We start from the raw sequence: 15,608 nt of genomic DNA on the forward strand, positions 1-15,608 counted from the left end.
TACTTTCTATTAATGTATGGGTGCCTTTGTCTTAAAGGAGAATTTAATAAAGGTGTTAAAAAACACTGGATATTTAGAACTGTGTAAATAAATATTTATTAGCATGACACTGCACAAAGAATGACTGTGTGAAAGGAATGCATATCTAAAAAATAAATTTTTATGTGTATAAATGGCAACAGTTGAAAATATGGTGACTCCTTATATGTCCGGGGTATCATTTTGAGGGTTGAGTACACTTGATAGGTGGGTCGTTGGGGGCAGCAAAATTAGGGCTGAGTACAAAATATAAATTTCTGGCTACACCCCTGCTCTAATTTACCTTTAACAGTAAACAGAACACAAGCTGTGTCACCAACATTCATTTCCTGAGCAAAAAGAGACCCTGTTTACCAGTGTTCAGTGACGGTAACCTCAGTGATTTGGCTAAAAATCAAAATATGGTAAAATGATACAAATCAAATAAGGGGCAAAACCGGGGACAGTTCAGAGGTAATGGGGAACACGAGAATCTTAAAACTCTAAGCAAAAAACGTTTCTTACAACGAGCATACCTCTCCACGTCATAACACATGACATATGTACAACGCCTGGGTGAATAAATGCCCCCCAACTAGAGACCGATTTAAAATATTGCTCTTATAAATATAGAAAGTTGCTAGAATAACAGGTTTTGTATTAGCATGCATTTTCTGAAGGATATAAAATCTGAAACTCTCGAACGCGTCATTATTAAGTGACTTCAATCCTCAGCGATTTGCAAGAAAACTGCAAATTTTATGAGTAAAGGACCAAGAATCTGAACAGTTGAGATGTATGCGCAATACGATGTATACAGTATACTCCCAACACAAATTTTCTCCCACTACAACGTAACCTAATTTGAAAAGCAGGATAACTCAGTTTGCTGAAATGATAAAAGTGAACATTTCCAGTTTGTTCAGAATATAAGGTAGCCCCGAAAAGAAAGCTGATTCTTCTCGAGCGGAAATTGCTTTTACTGACCAGTTAACAAATGAGCAGTCAAACATAGAATACTAGCGCACCTTACCCAAACTGCATGGTGGGATTGTAGTTTTTCTATAATGAATCTTACAGGAAAGGTTTAACAGAAAGGAGTGTAGTACGGATCTTGGGAGGTATCATTGAGCGTTTAGTTTGTCAATGGTTGTTCTGTCATGGAAGGAAGTTACATCATCTTTATTATAGGAAAGGAAACTTTATGAAAGCCGTGGGGGCGTTGGTTTTTTGTGTGTATGGATATTCATGTAATGTGTTTTTGATTTTTCTTTGATCGGCAAAGGTAATTCGCGTGTGTTGCATGGATCATCTCTGTTGCACTTTTGTCATTTGGAGGTTTCTCATCAGTTTTAATTACCGTGGGAAAGAGTTCTGAAACTAGGTGGGTCCCTTTCTGAGGTTCAGTATTTTGTAAATGCGAAATGCCTTCTGATCCTGTTACAGTAAAACTTTAGCGGTGTTTGCTCGTTGTTAGTTACTGTATGCATATTGAGTTTGAAGGTATTTAGTATACTTTGATCTCAGCGCTTTTGGATATGTAGCAGAAGTAAAGAGCATGTCTTTATATGTAACCAAAGGTTATCGATCTTCATCTTTCTTGTTAAGTAAATTTCGAGATTAGTTTGATTTGTTATGAAACTAGGTAAGTCCTTATTAGCGTAGTATCCATTTGATAAGATGATCCGATGTGGTGGACGGTATTTGGAGTGATAAACTCATCCTAGGAGTTGGGCTAATTTGAGAAATATCGTTTGAATGCCAATATCAAAGAATATTTCCTTGTGCGTTTAATCTTTCATAGCTTTGTTATGTCTCTTTTAATTTTCAGAAAAATAAGTAGATATTTACTCGGTCTTCTTGGCAGGCATATTACTTCCTGTAAGTAACACAGAAAATGGGAGTGATATGGAGGTCCACTGCCAGAAAAAAAATGTTAAAACTCAGAGGCTGTATGATACTTTTATTAGACCACCATGAGATATATACTACGGCCAGCTTAAGCTTTAAGACTATGTTAATCATTCCCTTTACTTGTACCCCATAAAACCTATAATTTAGTATAAAGCATTTCTTCAAGTTCTTTGTAATACTGGTGTCAACTCCGTAAGTTTTATGTAAATGCAGGCTTGTGCTGTCATGGAGAATGGCCTGTTTTGCAATGCAAAGTTCTTGCTTGCATGCTGAGAAGTACGTATGCACTGTGAGGAATGAATGGATGCAAGATATGCAAAAGACTGGGCTGGTAGGCAAGGACGAACACCCACACGGACACCGTGAAAGATATGGTACCGGAGTTTCGCTGTGGCGACCCCTAACCGAGAAAAGCCGAAAGACTTATTGTGGCATCTGGTGAATTAAATGCCACATTGCGTTTTGCAAGTGTAGTCAAAATTATTTGGGCTTTTTTTTTTTTTTTTTAAATAAAATGCTTTGTAAACGTTTTATGGAAATTGTCCCATATAGATTGTGTTTCCGTACACGTAGCTCCTCGCTGCTAGGGTTTCACCGATGTTTTGCTATGGCAACAGTTTACAGAAACGGAGCATGCAGTAAAAGTCCAAAATGGTTCTAGTTTAAAATTAATGCAGCTCCTCTTTTTGCTCTGGTGTTATCAGAAAATGTTAAGGAAACAATATTCAGAAACAGAGCTGCAGTAGTTCTTTGTACAGTCGATTTGATATCTTGCGTTTTGAAGCAGTAAATCGGCTATACAAATAACCATTGCAGCTCCGTTTCTGTAAATTCATTTTAAACAAGCTATTATAGTTTAGGACTTTTACTGCATTTCTGTAAACTGTTGCCATAGCTGTACTTTTCTTTATTTTTAAACTAGGGCGATTTCCTACATAGCTGCTTCAAAACACATATCAATGTAGGAAATTGAGCTAGTGTAATAAAGACATGCAAGTGTTTGTAAGCAGTTGTGAAGTATGCAGCAAACAGTCCCTAACTTTTAGTTATGTACTTACCATAACTTTAGATGTTTGGGATCCATCTCGCCTACATTCAATACTGATGGGCTCTGAGCCGATCCCTCGGCTCCGACTCGGCACACTATGCTATAGAGCAAGGCCTCTTATTGGCTGAGCTATTTCTTATCCCAGGATGCACCACCACTAATCCCCCAGATCTTGTTTGTCCGCATTCATGCACACATGCACAACTTGTTTATATAACATTGTTAGATGTTTCAAGATGAAACAACAGGATTCGGACCTTCTGATATCCTCTGATCTCCAAGGAAGGGGGAAGGAGGGTGGGTTATTGGGAATGTAGGCGAGATGGATCCCAAACATCTAAAGTTATGGTAAGTACATAACTAAAAGATGTTATGTGATCCTATCTCGCCTACATTCAATACTGATGGGACAGCGTCCCTAGCACCTAAATCCTGGGTGGCTCATTGGAAAACACTCCTGAGCACTGTGGAACCAAATGAAGCTCGTCCTCTAGATGCCACATCCAATTTGTAGTGGGAAATGAAAGTGTGCGGGGAAGACCATGCAGCCGCAGCACAAATGTCACTAATGGCAAGCTTAGAATGAAATGCTATCGAAGTAGCCATAGCCCTTGTAGAATGAGCTTTGACAGAGGTGGTAAGCTCTTTGTTAGAATAAGAATAAGCTTGGGTAATACAGTCCCTGATCCATTTTGCAATAGTGACCTTTGTGACGGCTTTGCCCAATTTATTGTCTGCAAAGGATACAAACAACTGATCTGTTTTCCTTGTTTGTTTGGTCCTATCTAAATAAAAACGCAACTGCCTGTGGACATCTAATGTGTGGAATATGAATTCCGCTTTGTTAGAATACTTCGGAAAGAAGACTGGAAGTTCTAATGATTGTTGTAGGCAGAAACTGGAACAAACTTTAGGGACAAAGGAAGGATTTGGCCTGAGAGATACTCTGTCTTTGTGAAAAACCAAGTACGGAGGTTTTACAGACAAAGCTTGAAGCTCTGAAACCCTTCTGGCAGAAGTAATCGCCACCAGAAAGGCAGTCTTCCACGATAGAAATTTTAAATCACATGTCGCTGCCGGTTCGAAGGGGAAGGAAGTTAAGGCGCGTAACACCACATCGAGATCCCATGGAGGAGCAGGATGAGAGATAGGAGGTCTTAAAAGTGCAGCACCTTTCAAGAAGGTCTTACACAATCTGTTGCTCATTAAAGGTGGGTTTATAGATTCGTGAAAATTGGAAATAGCTGCCAATTGAACCTTGATGGTAGAGACTGAAGAGCCTTGATTGAAAAGAGAAGTTAGAAATTTCAGTACTTCTGATACGGGAATAGTGATGGGATCCAGGCCCCGGAGTTGAGCCCAAATAGCAAATCTTTTCCATTTGCTAGAATACAATTTCTTTGTAGCAGACTTGTGGGCCGAAGATAAGATGTGTACAACTTCTGGATCCAATGTATGACTCCTGACTATAGTCGGAAGAGGAGGAGCCAAGCTGTCAATTTTAAGGTGTGTAGGGACTGGTGGAATAGTCCCGACTGATGAACCAAAAGGTCTGGGATCTGATCCAGGAACCATGGACCTTCCAGAGCATATTTCCGAAGATAGGGAAACCATACTTGACGAGGCCAGTAAGGAGCAACTAAGATCATTTTGCTCCCCAAGAGAGATGCCTTTTGGATCACCCTGGGAAGGAGAGGAACTGGGGGGAAGGCATAAAGCAAGCCGGTGGGCCAAGGACGGGCTAGTGCGTCCATGGGGCTCTTCCCCGGAGCCGGGGTTAGGGAGAAGAACTTTTTGCACTTCGCATTCAGTGGAGTCGCGAAGAGGTCGCAACACGGAACTCCCCATTTGCTGAAAATCTGATTTGCAACTGTCATGTTCAGAGACCATTCGTGAGGAGAGAGGATGGTTCTGCTCAGTCTGTCGGCTATCACATTGGACTGGCCCGGGATATGAGTAGCCACTAGAAAGCGTTTGGTCGACACTACCCATTCCCAGACTCTCATGGCCTCTCTGCAAAGAGGATAGGATCTGGTCCCTCCCTGTTTGTTCAGGTACCAGACAACTGACATGTTGTCTGAGTGAACGGCAATTACGCCCTGAGGGAGGTAATCGTGAAGGGCTTGAAGGGACAGAAGCACCGCCCTCATTTCTAGGATGTTGATATGAAGTAGGGTCTCTTCTGGGTGCCATTTGCCTTGGACTGACCTGCCCAGGGAATGCCCCCCCCACCCCATCTGGGAGGCGTCCGTGGTCAAAGTGGCCACAGGAGGAGGTGGAACAAAGGGTCGTCCCTGATCCAAATTGGAGGGCACTAGCCACCAGCGAAGGTCCCGTTTGCAGGTTTCCGTGATCCATATGAGGTGACTGAGAGGGAGTTCGTGAAAGGACCACTGAGCTGAAAGAAGCCACTGGAGAATTCTCATGTGCAACCTTGCCAGGGGGACTAGAAGAACCGTGGCGGACATGGATCCCAATAGCTGCAGGACCATTCTGTCTGGGGCTTTGGATCTGGGAAGTAAGGCTCGAACTTGAGCCTGTATGGTTTGTATTCTGTCTGTAGGTAGATAGACCCGCATTCGGTTTGAGTCTATCTCTACCCCTATGAATCTTATGCGTTGAGATGGCAGCAACACAGACTTTGGCCAATTGAAGGTGATTCCAAGGGAATTGCCCAGTGATATAGTGGCTTGTAGGCTCCGCAATAGTAGATGCTTGGAGGTGGCAGTTAGGAGCCAGTCGTCTAGATACGGAAACACCTGGAATCCTAGACTTCTCAGGTGAGCAGTCACGACCGCCAAACATTTGGTGAACACCCTGGGGGCTGTGGTGAGACCAAAGGGCAGCACGCGGAACTGAAAATGACTGCCTCCTATGCTGAAGCGCAGATGTCTCCTGGACGCTTGATGTACCATGATATGGTAATAAGCATCTTTGAGATCTATGGAGCACATCCAAGCACCTTTCTCCAGCAATGGGAGAATGGTTTGTAGGGTGACCATTCGGAACTTGGACTTTTTGACTGAACGGTTAGAATGCTGAGATCCAAAATGGGTCTCAAGTCCCCGGTCTTTTTTGGCACTAAAAAGAATCTTGAGTAAGTCCCTAATCCGATCTGTTCTGCGAGGACCGGTTGGATGACTCCTTTTTGCAGCAGCTTTGAAACTTCTGAGGCTGCAGTTTCCCGTTGACTGGGTGGCGGGTCCGGGATTTTTTTGGACTGAGGTGGAGAGTGAGAGAAAGGGATGGTGTAACCTCCGGCGATAATTCGAAGCACCCATCGGTCCTGAGTGATACCTTCCCAGGCTTTTAGGTGCTTCGAAAGACGACCCCCAACTGGCTCCAGAGCTGCACAGTCGGGCAATCCCTCAGGGACTGTAAAAGGCTGAAGAGCCACGAAAGGACTCGCGGTCTCCAGTGTTGCGAGGGTCTCTGCCGCCTCTGGGACGGCGTCTTCCAGAAGAGTTTCCCCCTCCCCTGCCTCTGGAAGGGGGATCGTCCTGCTGTGAGGGGTAAGACTTCTGAGATCTACAGAACCACATTTTCCCTCCTCTTTTAGCCTTGGGGTAAGGCCGAAAGGGAGTGGAAAATCGTGCCTCTGACAGTCAGAGTCTTACCTTCTTGCTCGCAGCGGGTCAATGTGTCCTTTACCTTGGGTCCAAACAAGGAGGACCCATCAAAGGGGGCGTCGGCAAAGGAAGATTTAAAGGCCTCCGCAAAATGACACAGGCGGAGCCAGGCTTGTCTCCGTAGAGCAATGCCTGTACCCGCCGCTGTATTCGCCCCTTCGGACGCATAAGAAATGAGCCTCATGAACGAGTTTGAAATGGACGACAGTGTAGCCAGCTGAGAGCCAACCGTCTGGGCCAGCTCCTCAGGCAGGTTACCCAAGAGGGTATCGGAAAGTTCTTTGATCAGATCCCTCTGAAATCTGGTAAAGTGCGTGAGATAGTTCAAGGACCTTAATGTAAAGGCCGCTGAACTTAGGGTGCGCTTACCGTACCGATCCATGCTCCTAGACTCCTTATTAGGAGGATGGATGGACGTCGAAGCCTCTGCTACATCTTGCTGGGTAGCAGATGCCACCACCAAAGCATCTACAGCCACACCTTTAGTCAGGAACTCTTTTTCCGGGGGTGCTGAGAGGAATTTATTAGGACGAGCAGGCACCGGTTCCACAGAGTCTGGGTGTTCCCACGCCCTTCGACAGATCAAGTCCAAGAGCTCATCGAAGGGCGGAGACACCCAGGAGGCGGAGGGCTGAGCCCCAAAGGCCTTAAGGAACACAGACTCATCAGCAGAAGGGGGTTTGGATTGCCAGCTGCCTCGTTGTTTAAGGGCTTCCAGGATGTCTGCAAAGGAGACATCATCCGAGGATGACTTAGGGGACCCCTCTGCATCATCGAGATCAGTGTCTGATGTAAGAGACTCATCAGGGGAGTCGACGTGCTTCCTCTTGCACGATCTTTTCCCGGGGGGTTCTTCCGAAGAAGCTTCGGAAGGACCTCCCGGAGGGGGGAAACCCCAGTGGGGGTAACCTCAAGCTCCGGGGCTCCTCTGTCTAAGGACAGGGGGACTGCCAAAGACCCAGTCTCGGTATGCAGGGAAGGAGCTGGGGAGACCGTGGAGGTAGCCAAAGATGATTTGGCTAACGCACTCCTCATAGCCCTGAAGGCGGGACCACCAGAATCCTGGGAGGGTTCCACCTCCATGGCCACGACGGTGGACGGCACTCCCGCAGCCGACGCGCCAAGAGGAAGGCTTGGGACTGAAAACATCAGTCCCGAAGCATCCCCCCCGGGGCCGACAGAAGAAGTCCGTGTACCGAACTCCGACTCAAGAGCCGGAGTTGGAGTAAGGGTCGGGCCCGACCCTAAAACCCCCATCGGTTCCACCAGCACCGGCTCCAACGGTGCCGAGGCTGTTGGAAGAGGAACCAAAGAAGCAGGGTGGACCATCGGCTCAGAAGCCGAATGGGCTGGAGCCGAAACTAGCTTTTGAAAAACCGGAGACTGGAAGAGTCTTAGGAGCACCCTGTCGATGTCCGAATCAGACATCTTGGAGGATCTAGTTGACACCGATCGGGTCCGAACCGATGTCTCCATCGGCTCCATAGGGCTAGGGGACCGGCTCCGAATGGATTCTATCACTATCGGTTCCGAGGGAGATTTCAAAACAATTTCCCTCGGTGCCGATGAGGACTTCGGCGCCGAAGGGGAAGTGTCTGAGCCGGCAACCCTTATCGGCTCCAATATCAGTGGAGCCGATGAAGGTGACCCGCCTCTCGATGCCCCAGTCCTCGGCTCGGAAACCAGAGGGGTCGAGACTGGAGGCATCGAGGCAGACCGTTCTGCCCTCGGCTCCGAAGTCCGTGGAGCCGATGGAGAAGCATGCCTAGGTTTTTTGGCAGTCTGTTCCGACAGACTGGTCGGAGCCGACGCTTTTTTCTTTTTTGAAGGAGAGGAAGAGGAAGATAAAGCCTCCTCGAAGGATGGCTTTATCAAACCTTTTAGGATTAATTTGTTCTTCCTCTCCTGGAGGACTCTTGATGAAAAGGCGTGACACATGCTACATGACTCTTGTAGGTGCTTGGCGCCTAAACAATAAACGCACGAGGAGTGGTCGTCCGTTATGGACATCTTATAACCACACCTCGTGCACTTTTTAAACCCGGAGGGTCTATGCTCTTTGGACATGTCTAAAGATAGATAATACACCAAAAACTAGCAGTTTAAAGTTCAAAAATATAAAGTTGTTTTTTTTTTTTTTTTTTTTTTTTTTTTTTTGTAAAACAACAATACAGTTGCACAAAAACACAGAAAGGGAGGGTCAAGACCCTCTAAATTAAACGGGTACTTGACCCACAAATAAAACGCTAGAATAGCAAATAGCAAAAGGGGAAGGCCCCTCTAACTAAAACGGGAAACCTTCCCTTAACGAAAAACACAAATTTCTCAACAAAAATATCCAATACACACTCGTATCACAACAATAGCTGTTAAAACAGCTTTTGGGTTCAAAACAAGCAAATTCCTGACAGGAAAAGCCTAAATAAAGTAGTACTTAGCCCAGCCAAGTTGAGACCACGTCTTAGCTTGTAAGCGGCAAATGAGATCTGGGGGAGATTAGTGGTGGTGCATCCTTGGATAAGAAATAGCTCAGCCAATAAGAGGCCTCTCTCTTTAGCATAGCGTGCCGAGTCGGAGCCGAGGGATCGGCTCCGAGCCCATCAGTATTGAATGTAGGCGAGATAGGATCACATAACATCAATTGTTTACAATCAGATATTGCACCTACTGCTCCCGTCTGCCATGGTTTCACCGGCAAATACTGCTATGACAACAGTTTACAGAAACAGAGCTACAGCAGTTTTTTGCCCAGACGACCGCTACTTCAAATTTAGGGTATTTATGTAAGATCCAGTACAACGTTAACAGGAAAAAACTAAACAAAACAAAAAAAAAAAACTATAAAACAACTGGAGGATCCAAGCTAAAATTAGACACAAATTGAACACTAAATTTATTACTGGTATAGAGAAACGCAGTTTCAAAAGGGAACTGAAACAAAACTGGACTTGAAGAGATGCAGGATGTTTAATAAGAAAAATGACGCTGTGAGTGGGATTGAGTACCTTGGCTAGAGTGGGCGTTACTTTGGTTAGCTGTAATTTGGACCCGAATTTTAAACAGTGGGTTTGTCCCTTTAAGTTGTCCAAATAGACTGGCAGCCCTCTCCTACTAACTCCTTCATTGTAACGTTTGTCTTGCTTTTTGAGCAGTAACAAACCCTTCCCAATTCATCTTCAATCATTACCTCCAGGCATTCATTCATTTAATCTTGCGTCAACATAGAAGATTATGGTTTTGTTTCCTTTTATAACCAGGTTATGTGTTTGAGACATGGGTGTTAAGAAGTTACCGTAAGTGACTTGAAGTTCGAGAAGTGGACTTTGACATTCATGGAAAGAATATATAATTTATTTGGTTATGATAAGTTGTATGGTTATTTAGTTATGATAAGGGAGATCTGGCTGTAATTCTTTCTAGTACATGGAGCTTTAGCTGCTCCAATACTTTTTTCTCTGAGTAGTAGTGCAAGAGTACAAAACACATGGTGCTGCTACATTGACAGTTTTCTGAAGCAGAAAGTGTATTATTAACACTTCAGACTCCCATTTTTGTACATCTTTTGAGCTGTGTTTAACTTCTTCCTGCTGAGTACGCAGCAGTGCAGAACTAGAGACTAGCATTTCTGAAACCCCATGCATAACAAAACCTGTTGTACATGTCTGAGAGGTGTATAACAAATCAGTTTTGAGGCCTAATCAGTACGCAGTCTGAATAAATAAGACTTTGTGAGTTAGGTACCTAACCCAGCACATTCCACTCTAGTAGAACAAGCTCATTTTGTGTCGAACAATGCAAAACTCGGACTTGCATAACGTTTCTAGACAAAGGGAGTGAATGGTATTGAATTACACTAATTCGAGAGGCTTATTTGGATAGACTGTTAATGGTCCTAATGATTGCTTGCCTAATATCAACCTGTGAGTCTCTGAAGCTAATATGTAGTTATAGTGATTGTTACATGGGTGTAACTCTTAAACATAAATAGGTTAATTAATATGTGATGTGGTCATTCATGGTGTATTAAATATAACTCATTAGTTTTTCAGAAGTTCATATTTTTTGGAGGAATGCAAAAAAGTTTTGAGGTAAAATTTGGGGGTGGGTGAGAGAGGTGTCAGCCTTGATTAAAATCCTTATTGGCGATATTGAAATGGCTAACCCACCCGTAAGTTCGTGCAGGAATGGGCGTGACAGCCGTGATTGACATGCCGTAGGGTGGCGATTCACTCCTTGATTGACACGGAATTTAAATTGTCAAACATGTACATCACCAACTCATGAATCCAAATACATCCAAAAACATTTGTTACCCTACATTTGGTGTACCAAAAGATTACAATACCCACGTTTTTTTCTGTTTGGAGTTTGCATGCCCCTCCCTGTATCTGTTTGGGTTTATCTATGTGATTAAGCTTTCTCTAAAGAAATGCCACAGGTGAAAAGACATTCCAGTTTACCTGTAAATAAGAATGTAGCTTTTGCATGGCTGTTTCTGATTCTTGAGATACTGACAAAATCTATCTGTGTGCATGCATGAAAAATAAGCGCATGCTGTGATAAGCCTAGCTTGGGGGTAGTGTGTGCATATGCAACCAATATTGCTGGGCACATAGCACTGTTTAGCAAGTCATTTCTCGGTGTCTGTATCAGTCCCATTTTTACAAGGGGGAGTACGTATGCTATTTATAAATCCGTAATGTATTGCAGTGCTATTTGTTCTTTGTTTTACCCAGGTTGACATCAGAGTGGTACAAAGAGGGAGGTTTTTTTTTTTTGGGGGGGGGGGTGAAGATGCATACTGTGTACATGCATGACAGCAGCCACCGGAAATATAGAATGGGGTGGTCTGTAACTTGATTTTCACATCACCATCTTAAAATTAGGGATACTCAGATTTTTTTTTTTAGGGAAGGCAAGTAGTATTCAAAGGTACAACTTATCCTCACAAGCACTTGCAAAGTTTATTCTGAATTGCCATTTTGAAAGACAACATTTATTCGCTCAAAGAATGCAATAATAACAAATTTCTATCCTTACTATTATTTTTGTTCGGGCCTTGGCAATATTGAAGATGCTTAACCCACCAGTTCGACAGTGTCAGTCAAGGTGGGAGGTGTAGTGACAGGTGGGGTTTGGGAATGGCTTGCTACTGCGCATCTGGTGGGTTAAACAACTTCAATATCACCTCCTTATTTTTAAACTGGAGTGTAGAAATGACAGAAATATGCAGATAGCATCCAGTATGACGAGAGTGATTTGCTTTTACTCAATGGGACGTAAAGCATACAGCGTCTGGAAAAATTGTAATTGTAATTTCACCACTGAACCTCTAAGATAAGGCAAAGTAGTATTTGTGTTAACATGATCCACAGTATTCACTGTAATCCATTTAAAACATTTCATGCACTTAAGACACTGTTGCGTAGCAAATGCTAACGGAGCAGTTGCCAGGACAGAGAGGCCTTTGTGATTGTAAAGTTACTGTGTTATAGTGCCACAGTGCATCTCTGCTGTGTTTTGTATGTGTTAGTTGACTGCGAAATAATAGTAGCCACTTAACAGGAAAGTAATCCCCTGATTTCTAAATTAGTTTTTGTGACAGCCAGAGAGGAAAAAAAACATCTGTTAGACCCAGTTGTGTGGTTGTGGATAATGATGATGATAACAGTTTGTTCTGTTTCTTAATGGGCAGCCCCTTAGCATATGGCTTACTAGTCTGCATGGTAGGGAAATGTGAGCAGGAAACTGTGTAGAAGATTTGCCGTGCAATTGTACTGAAATTACATATTTTATTAATTATGTCTTTATATATTTCAGTGTTGTACATTATCTGCCTCTACAATAATAATTTTTGGCAGTAACTTTCAGCACTTTTTTCCACAGTGTATTTAGAGTGTGCAACTTATTTACCAGTTTTTCTGACTGCTATAAGTTCAGGTCATTCATTTTAAGTTATTTTATTTTCCTTTGTATATGCAGTATGGAAAACTTTGTGATTTGGATAGAACTCTGCTACATGATCTCTGCAGTACTCTACACTCGTTTCTCTTTTAATGTTGAATACACTGGCTTAACACCTCTTTTTACATGGAAGGGTAATGCAGTAGCATAATCCTCTCATTGTGTAAAATAACATGTTGGAAAGAATGGGTGGATCTTGTTTGAGCACCATTTGGATGCTTAGACGTGTAAAGAAAATGCCTGAGAGATGTGGATGTGGCTTAAGACTTTTAAATTGCAGAGTTCACTTCCTGGTTGGCCACCTCTGTGCAGAGCCTGCTTGTCCTTTTAGCTCTTTTGGGTGGTCTCCAGTTTTTTCTATAATACATGGGCTTGCTAATAAGTGAATTGTTAAACTTCTAAAATTGTCAATAGGTGTGTGTTTGTGTGTGGTATGCACACATGCGCATCCTGCAGTGCACTGGTGGTGTGTCCGGGATTGGTTGTCTGCATTGTATGCAGTAGGTGCTTTGATAGAATTCAGTTACTCCCCAATTCTGAATAGGATAAGGAGGTACTGGAAAATTTAGTTGATGAATGAGTGGCCTTGTGTAAAATGGCTGCATTCTCTTACTGGATCAGGTAATGCTTCAGCCATGAAATAGTAATCCTGAAGTGCCTTTACTAATACTCTACACTTCCTTCACTTTCCTGCTTGCCCAGACCTGTCTAATCCATCATCTAACTTAAATTGACAGGCTTGCAGAGGCCTCGTTATGGTCCTAAAAAAGGCTTTCTGGTGCCCAGTCTCCTCCTCAGTTTTTTGTTGTAGACATGAAGTCCTTGGTGAGTGTTTTTTCATGTTTTAACTGTAGTGTTTTGAATTTTTTCACTGGTGCCATAACATTTGATTGTGGAACGCACAGTGTTGACCTTGACCTTCTTGGTGTTCGTTCAGATTTTGTGGCAGCTGTCAATCACTACTGTATCGAATTGTATTCTGCCAAGAAGTGCTATTGCCAAGCATCGGACTGACGGAGAAAAGGCAACTATTGGAACTTGCTGCCCCTTTTCACCTCCCCATGGTGGGAAAGCTGTGTTCCCAAAAGATCTCCTGCTGTTTAGTATGCTAACCCTGAGATTGCTGTATTGTAGAGAAAAGTGTTTTCTTGAAGATAATCGCAGTTTAGATCTTTAAGCATGCAAAGAAAGAAATTGGACACTTTGGGGGAGGTCATAAATGAAAAATTCTCCTGGTGGAAGCAGTCAGTGACACCCCTGGGGGTACTGTAGTACTTCAAAGGGAATTTAAAATCTAGCAATTCCACTTTCCCCCCAAAAAAATTCCACTACCTTTGTGCTTTCCATCACATGTTCCAGCATGTGCTGTCTACCTAGTGCAAAAATTAATTGAAATATGCTTGGGGTATAAAAATACCTATGCGAAGACTTTGTGCAAATCCAAAACCTTCTAGACTTTGCATATGTGGGAGCCATACAAATGCTCTACCACTGTACTGCCTTGCCATTCTTTCTTCTTTTCAGTCTTTTCTAATCTCGACTGCTTGATTATTTCATGCATTATTTTATATGCCTTACTAATTTATTTATTTTTAAACACCAGCTTCTGTTCTAGATTCAGCTATAAACAAAACCAGAGTTTTTTTTTTCCACTTGGTATGCTTCTACTCTTTATCTGCCTTTACTCTGTTATCAGTCCCTGGTAGGAAAGGCAGTCTGTAACCTGCAGTCAAAACTTCTGCTTAGGCTCATTCCACTTTACCTTCCCTTCCCTAGTTATTTGCTTACACTACCTTGCTTGTTTTGTTAATTTTCTCAAATTTCAGTCCTACTTGCAGTTATCCTTATTGATAACTTTTTCTTTCTCTGTTCCAGCATTGGTGTAGTGCTTAAAATACTTTCTGCTACTTTATCAATATATAATATTCAGAGTGGTGGTGGTAGTTCTCCTTCGTTTTCACTTTGATTTGTAGCCTTCTGCTCTGATGTATATGAGCCTTAACTATAGATCTGAAATGTCATTCAAGTGTAGTAATGTTAAACCACCTTGTTCTAAACTTATTCCACTTAAGTGTTGACCTCTTTTCCTTCTCAAAGAAATTCCTTCAGTTCTCTGCTAATACAAACATGCCTGACCTGTAGATAATACTAAAGGGATCAGAAATATTTTCACTTCTTGCATCTTACTGCCATATCCAGTCAGAAGTGTCAAAATTCACTTTTTGTATATCTTTTGTGTATTCTTTTTATCACATAGGTAGGTACTAGGCTATCGGCCCAAGGGCCTACGTAAGCCTTGCCAGCAAGGTTCCATAGCTTACGCCACCCAAGAAAGTATTTTCCTTTGCCACTGTCCATCAGAGATACAGAAGTGATCCCCGGGGTGCATTTCCTATTTCCCGTCCACTCATCAAGATTTTTCTTGTGTGCTAATGAAGAACATTGCTTGACATAGATGGGTAGCTTGTTCCAGAGTATAGGAAGTCTCTGGGACAGGAATATATTCCTCCAGCGTGGTGACAAGGTTTTAGGTCCCTAGAGCATGTAGCTCAGAGGGATTGGGATTTATTTAGGTGTAGCATGTCACGAACTACCTAGAATCATTGTAATCCATACACCTAGATGTTTTAGCATCCCCATAACTATGATTCTTGCTGAACCAATTAATGCATGGGTAGTTTACCACTATAGTCTGTCTTTATTTTATATCCTAAAAAAAATTTAAACTGTTCCACAACAATGAAATGTAACTTTTTTGATGTATCAAGACAATCCTTGATTTATCAAGTGAAAATTTCATTACCAGTAAGTATAGAGCAAATAACAAAGGGTAAAGAGGACACCCCTGTATGATTCCTTTGTTTAAGCATATTTTGCTGGAGTGGAACCCTCCCACCTTAGTTCTCGTTTCTGACCCTGTATATTATTTTTCTAATTAACCCCTTTATTCTGCTGGGGAATGCAAATAGTACTATCATCCTACTTATAAACTCCCAGCTGACTATGGAATGCCTCTTGACATCAAACCAAGTAAC

At 42.8% G+C, this 15,608-nt stretch overlaps 1 protein-coding gene across 1 annotated transcript in view; it reads left to right on the plus strand.

Moving 5' to 3' along the window:
* Positions 1 to 1,055: 1,055 nt before the first annotated feature.
* TNFAIP1 (TNF alpha induced protein 1) overlaps positions 1,056 to 15,608 on the plus strand; it is a 550,340-nt gene continuing 535,787 nt past the window's right edge. The window contains exon 1 of the mRNA XM_044054883.1: positions 1,056 to 1,402. The gene's annotated coding sequence lies outside the window, so the exon portion shown is untranslated. The remainder of the gene's footprint in view (positions 1,403 to 15,608) is intronic.

This window comes from Protopterus annectens, chromosome 13.part0, assembly GCF_019279795.1.
Source record: "Protopterus annectens isolate FY-2018-M chromosome 13.part0, PAN1.0, whole genome shotgun sequence".
Taxonomy (NCBI): Eukaryota; Metazoa; Chordata; order Ceratodontiformes; family Protopteridae; genus Protopterus; species Protopterus annectens.